Here is a 7,310-nt window from a genome sequence, read left to right as displayed (position 1 = left end):
CCTGGCTCCAGTCACTCTCTTGAATTTCCCAAGTGTTTCAGTGCACCAAGTTGGCTCCCAGCACCACTGCTGCTCTCCCTCCAGTGGCTTTCAGAGCTGTGCTTGTGCCCGGGGCTGGGTCTGCCAGTGCTGCACCTCAAGAGCCCTGGACAAAATCCCCTCGAGCCCACCTGTCCCCCTGGACATGTTTCTTCAAATGCCTGTGGCTGGGCAGGAGCACATCCCTGCACGTGCCCATTCCCAGAACTCCCTGCCAGGAGCATTGGGAGGATTTTTCTGCCAGTCTCCCACCAGGCTGTTGGAGAGCAATGGCCATGTTCAGCCCCTGCATCTCTGAGGCTGATGGACTCAAACTCACTTTAGCAGCACTGGGTCAGGCCAGGGCACCCAGGGCTCAAGGGATCAGGATGTGGGAGCCAGATCCCTGCCCTGTCCAGGGTAATGAAATATGTCAGAGAACAGTAAGCCAGCCAAGTGTTTGATCAGCAAAGTGCCTTTCACTGAGGAGGTGATGCTGTGCCCTGGGTCAGCACTGCTGCCTGCCTGCTGTGGGTGTTGGGGGGAAAAGCTGGCTGCTGGCTTTTTCAGCAGAGCAAACCAGGGTGTGTGTGTCTTGGATGGAGGCTGCAGCCTGATTTATTACAGACTCAGCTCTAGGTGCCTCGAGAGAGTAAGTCCTGGCAGAGGATGAGAGGAGAGCCTGTGTATGGATGGATTGCAGCACACAAAATGCTGCATTGGAGTGAGGCTGCCTGGAACATGCTGGAGCCAGGAGCAGGGAGTATGAATGAGTCCTCTGGTCTGGTTTGCATTCCTCTGCCTTCTCTGTTTCTTTCTTGAGATGGTGAACAGGGCGGGTGGGCAGCCCTGGGCTCTCCATCTGTCTTGGAAAGCCACGAGGCAGCCAAGTGCTGGCCTGGCAGAGCACATGGAGTACTGGCAGTGCTGGGGGACCCACTCTGCTCTGCTGCAGGTGCCACTCTCTGTGCAGCATCCCCCCAGAAGGCTGACTTTTGCAAGGAGTGGTTTTCCATATGGTGACAGCTTACTAAGTTGACCTCAGGTTGTTCTTCCAAAAATCTTCAATTAGCTAGGAATTAAACATTTAAAATGTTTAAATCACTGGATGATCAAGAGTCACTGTCTGGGCCACTTTGATATCACAGAGGCAGTTCTCCTGTGTGTGACTGGCAAGTCCACACTCAAACCTGGCATGACATGACATTAGAAACACCTCCACAAGGAGCTTCCCTGAGTTTCCTTTCCCTCCCTGCAGTTGCTGTCCTACCCCTGGCATAGCCCCAGCCCCTGGTAGCCAGCACACCTCTTCTGCAGCTTTTCAGCTGCCTTTTCCCTGCCAGGAGTCTTTGGTCCCATTAGTGCCCAGACCCTTTGCTGCCAGGTCTTTCAGCAGCAGTGTCCAAAGGGAACACTGATTTTCAGAGTGTGACAACAACCTGGGCTGGTGGATCACAACTATCTCTTTGCAGAACACCCCACTGCTGGTAGAGCTTCTTTGGGAGCTCTCTGACTGTGCTTTTGGGGCCCATTTGGGCAGCAAACCTGTGGTGGGAACAGGATCCTGACCACAGCAACCTGTCATGGTGCTAACAGCAGCCAGACTGGAACCACTGACAGAGGATGGACACACAGCAGTGGGAACTGACAGCCCATCTCTGGGAGCTTCTCCCCTGTTTAATGCATGACACCTGCACTGTCCCTCTGCAAGGCACAGTGAGACAGGAGCTGAACTACAGGGACTTACCAGTCCCTCCCCTCTGCCCCATCCTGCTGCTGACCCGCAAGATACCCATCCCCAGCTGATGCCTTCGGTGTGAACAGGGAACGGGACACAACCTTGGCATCTGGGCTAACAGCCCAGAAAAAAACATCTCTTCGACTTGAGCCACAACTTGTTCATTCGAGTTCTCATCCTCTTTCCCCAAACAGGACCTGGAAGATGGGGCTGTGGGCAGCGATCTCACTCGGGGACAGCCGCAGGTGGGTGACCCTCCCATGCCCTGCGTGCCCCCCGGCTGAATCAGGCCCATTGCCCGCATCGCGCCCTGAGGGCTGGAAGCGATGCTGGCAGCCCCGCAGCCCCCGGCCCCGCAGCACCGCACGGGCTCTGCCTCCCTCTCGTGGCCGCTCTGCTCGGGCTCCGCCGGGTGTGGGCTGGGAGGGCTGCACGCCTGACCCCGCATCTCCCTCTAGCATCCCTGCCAAGGCTCCCCGAGCCCCCCCCCAGCCCAGCAGCCCCGGCACCCCTGGACCCGCACCCCACAGTCCCTCCCCTTGCGCTGGGTGCCCGCAGGGGCTGATGATAACTTTGTGCCTGCTGGTGCTGGAGCTTGGCAGGCAGAGCTTGTTCTTTCTCTGCTCAGCACCATTCCTGGGTATTGGCCTTTTGGTTTTTAGTAAAGCCTTTGTCCTGCCACTTGGGGCAAAACTTTTTATAGCCAGACTTGCATCACACCCGGGGAATGGTTGGAAATGGAGCCAACTTCACCAGAGACAGCTGTCTAAAAATTGAAGCCATTTTCTTCCCAATAATCTGTTTTCAATTTTTTCTGCAGCCCTTGAAGCCAAGAACAGAGCAAAACAAGACTTCCAGTAGATCCTATAGAATATTAATTGGGTCAGGGCTCTGGATTAGGTGAATTAAAGTGTCTCCAGAAATTTCCAGCTCAACAGAGTGAGGATCAGTTTCTCTTCAAACATTTTTTGCTCAAGCAGGAGGATGTGCCCAGTCTGCCCTGGGGACTGCAGCAGCCAGACAACCTCCCCATATGTCCCAGTAACACCATCCCTGCTGGTAACAAGAGCTGAAGAAATGGGAAGGAGCACATGGCTGTTCCCTTTCTCCCTCTGCTTCTCCTCCCCTTCACCCTCCTTCCCTTCCCTTTTTGCTCTTTATCCTTTTAATAGCACCCAATGCTATAGCCCCTAGGGTTTCTGCCTAGTTTGAGGAATGAGCATCTCCTGGGATCAGGACCCCATGAGTGTTGTGACCATCTGTTTGGCATCACCCTAAGTGACACTGCATGATGGGTGACCTAGATATCAAGTGATGGGAACTTTGAGCTGGGAATGTGGAGGACAATTTAAGCTACTGCTTTCTGGGCATGAAAATAGCTCCTGTACCACTCAAAACCAGCTACAGGCAGAGATGGAGCAGTGCCAGGACCAAAGCTTGCTGTCTGCCACGTTTAACAGCTCCACAGGGTCTCTCTGTGCCCTCCATCAGGGTGGCAGATCCCTCAGCTTTGCTCTGCAGGCTGTGGCACTGCAGGTGTCAGAGCCCTGAGAACATTAAAGGGCTTTAATGGCCCTGAGAAGCCTCACCTGTCCCCACACCTGTGGGCCCAGGATCTCTATTTAAGCTCAGCACAGGGCCTCAGGCTCCTCCTGAGCTGTACTGGTGGAGTGGGGGGCTCCATCCAGCTACAGCAGTGTTTGGCCATGGGACCCTTGGTCCTGACCTTAGCCTGCTGACTGTGTTTCTGGCTTGTTGTCAGCCCTGCCTCATCCTTATGGACCTATCTGGTGCTCCTGGACCTGACCTTCACCCTGATGGGTAGACTGATTTCACAGCTTACCCTGGGGACCTGAGACCACTCTGCTGTTGCCTTATGATCTGTGGTCTTGGTTGGACCTGGCTGACACCTCTGGGTCTGTTCTGCTCCCATTGCTGGCACAACACCTGGGTTTGGGCACAGATCCAAATGTCTGGGCTGGGCTGGACATAGAGATGCAGGTAAGGGACAATGAGAAACTCCTTAGCCCTGGCCCACAGCAGCTTCTGGGAAGACCTGGGAGCCCTTTCAGCTCTGGTACTGCTGTTCTGCAGCCTAAGCAGGGCCCATACCAGTGGAATAACCCAGCATGAGAGCCATGGGGTGTCAGGTTTGGGGCTGCCCCTGGTGCTGAGGGGAGCTGTGCTGTGGGCTCGGGGGCTCCCCACTCCGAGGGGACCCTGCTCAGGAGCTCAGGCTGCGATATTAGGAAGGGTCTGAGGGGGGCAATATTACACTGCTGGTTTCTGCTGCTCAGTCCCAACCCGAGTGTCTCTAAGAAGGTTGGGTTTGACAAAAAGCGTTCTTTCTTTCTCCCTTTCTTTTTCTTTTTGCCACTGTAGTGAAGATGGGATGCCTGGTGCCGACCTGCAGCATCACTGTCCTTCTGAGAAATGCTGTCCTCAGTTCCCCTCTGTCCTTTAGTGGTCTGGGTGGCAGTGTCTGGCCGAGCGTTTTTAATCTAATTACCTGGCTTATGCTGGAGGGGACACGTGCAGCTAAACCCCAAGCATCCAGAGTCTCCCCTAGGGATAGAGAAGCTTATTCCTGCTGCTTGCAACTGCCAGGAGGTTCATTGGGAATCCTTCTTTCTCTGCCCCAATGCAGTGACTCTGCAGCTTTCAGGCAGAACTTGGTCATGGGACAGGGTGTGAAACCTGGTCTAGCTCCTTCACAGCTGAAGTGACCTGTGAAGGTGGAAATCTGCTCCCAGCACAGCTCTGGATAATGGGAGGTATATCTGAGGAAGCAGAGTGGATCTGTAGAATATTGTATATACATAAAATTGCACAAGCCTTGGTTTTCTGGGCCCTGCTTTGCAGAGATAAAATCAGAGGGGCCAGGTCATGTGTCTCCTGCTCCCCTTTCAAAAAGTGGGTTTAAATGGACAAGTGCTCACTTGCCACAGCTGGGCTGTTGATCAGCTTGGGGAGCTGTTTCTGCTCTGCTCAGTGAGCCCCTCACTGGGACAAGGCAGCTGGCTCCATGTGGCATTTCCTCAAGAGAAGTGCTGCAGAAAGGGGTGGGGGGGAGATTGTTCTGGATGGGGCTTGGCATGATTCCCTCTGCTCCTTCCCAGCAGGTCCTGGTGTGATGGACTGAACCACAAGATGAGGATGCTCTGAGCTGGCCCCAGAAGTGCCAGTCCAGCTCTGCAGGAGAAGTCAGGTAGGTCTGTGTGGGATGTTGGGATCATGATCCAGCCTCAGCCTGGACACCCATGCTGCTGCTCCTGCAGAGGTTTTGACCTGCAGGTGGGCTGTGCCTTTTGAGATGGTGTTAAAAACCCTTGGGAGAAGCACACGTGCCAAGCTGGACTGAATCTGGGTGCAAATCTGTTGGTGCATGGTGTCTACAGGGAGGGCAGTGACCTCAGCAGAGTGAGAAGGACCTAATCCTCTCCATCCTCACAGGGTGGTTCCTCCTGCTGCAAAATGATGAGAGTGGTTCTGCCCAAGCTCATCCCTTGGTCCCTCTGAGTGTTCCCAAAGGCTTTGCTCAGGATGGCAGAGCTTTGGTGCTGGGTCACAGAGCTGCATGCAGAGCCCTGAATAGGGAATGTGTTTGTTTAAGGAACAACATAAGCAGAGGAACGTGCCCTGGCAATGAACTCACCTCCTTATTGCTGGGAATTGAACTGAGCTGCACTGGAGCCTGTCCCAGCATGATGTGGGGACCTGCTGGAGCACGCCTGGCTCACATCCCACTTGTCCCTCTGGGTTTCACTTTATAAGGCTCAGAGCCAAAGCTCTGAGGGACTGGTGTGTGCCTGGCTTGGAATCCACTGGGGGGGTCTCCTGTCCCCCATGGTGGAGGTCTCTGGGCACAGACCCAGGCAGGAGCAGGGACCACTTGTCATTCCCAGGTTTGTGGGAAAGTGGCCCCAGTCCTACAGGTAGCATCAAGTTCAGTAATTCCCTGGCAGCAAAGCCTGTGCATCACACATTGAGGTGAAGGTGGTTCATTTCTGCTGCTTGGCTGATAATAATGTTGGTCTTAACCTGAGGTCCCATTGTGGTGAGGTTTCTGTCTTAGCTGCTGCAGCTGATTCAGACTTTTCTTAGCTCCTTCCCTTGACAATGCTGGCACAAAAGGGATGAGGCCATGTTCTTTGCACAGAATGGAATTGGCTCATTCTCTTTACCTGTAGGAGAAACCAAAGGACAGTCAGAGCCCAAAGGCTCAGAAGGACACAAGCTGCCTGTACCTCGCCTCCTTGGCATGGCGAGGTGACCCCTGCTTCTATTTGTGCTGATAATAACCTTGGTCTTGAACTTGCTGTTGATTCTAATGCTGTGAAAACAGGCTGACAAAGCAGGCAGGGCAGAGGGAAAAAGGTGAAGCTATCCCATGCCATGGGGACTGTGTGCTCCTCATGGGTTCATCTGCATCTGTCACCTGAAGAGCTGGGTAAGAGTGAGTCTGGCAACCCACAGCTCCTAGGGTGGTCCTTGGAGGCATTTCCTGGTATGAAATCCTACCAGATCCAGACCACTGCCCTCTTTCACAGCCCAAAGCTATGGCACTGCATTTGTCTGCCTCTTCTCTGCTTTTCAGCTGTGCTATACCTGTGTCCCAAGGGCCCTGGAGCAGCCAGATTTCCCCATGGCTCATTTCAGGCATCCCTTCTGGGCCAGGAGATGTTCAGGATAGGCTGAAGTAGATCACCATGGCCTGGTGCTCTCTGCAAATTGGCCCTCTGTGTTCCAGTCTAATCGGGTTAGGGGATCAGCACTGCAAGCTGCAGCAGCCCACGTGGCTCTGACAGTGGCTGTGTCCCAGGGTGTGCCCAGGCACCTCTGCTGGGCATGTTGTCATCAGCTGGGTGAGCACTTCTGTGGTGCTGCCAAATGATCTGAAATGGGAAAATGCAACCTGCTTACAGGAGGACCAAGGGTTTCCTTGGGAGCAGCACCCAGCAGGAGCCCCCAGCAGCTCTCGGGTATCCTCAGGTAGCCACCAGCCCTCTGAGTTGCCACTGGTTGCCCTGATACTCTTGGGACTGCAGTTACATCAATATCATTAGGAAAAGCCTGTCACTCACTGCCTGCAGCTGGGAGAAAGCCTGCCTGGGACTGTGATGTGGTGCAGGATCTGCTTCAGTTTTCAGAGGCCGGTGTGGGGTCTGCTTCCAGCTCCTTTGAAATCAAAGGGGAAATGAAGTCCCTTTGGGGAGCAGAGTGGCTTTTTGCCTTTCCCACTGACTGCAGGGTCCTGTGATCCCCAGCAGGAACCAAGCAGGTCACAGCTGAGTTCCCACCAGAGACCCCAGCACAGGGATTGGCTATGGCTTGCCCCAGGGCAAAGGTTTTCCCTGCCCTGCAGGGAAGCTGCAGAAGTTAAATGGGAAATGCTGAGATAAGACAGGGCTTTGTCTCAATAAAACAAAAATTTTGCAGAAGTAGTGGATGTTTGGGCTGAGAGTGCCCACTCTTGCAAAACCCACCAGTATAGCAGGATGTGGTGGCTATACAGGACCTGAGCATTTGTAATCCCTTACTGGTAGAATGAACC

Source organism: Heliangelus exortis, chromosome 16 (genome assembly GCF_036169615.1).
Source record: "Heliangelus exortis chromosome 16, bHelExo1.hap1, whole genome shotgun sequence".
In the NCBI taxonomy this organism is placed as follows: Eukaryota; Metazoa; Chordata; class Aves; order Apodiformes; family Trochilidae; genus Heliangelus; species Heliangelus exortis.
This window is presented reverse-complemented; position numbering follows the sequence as displayed.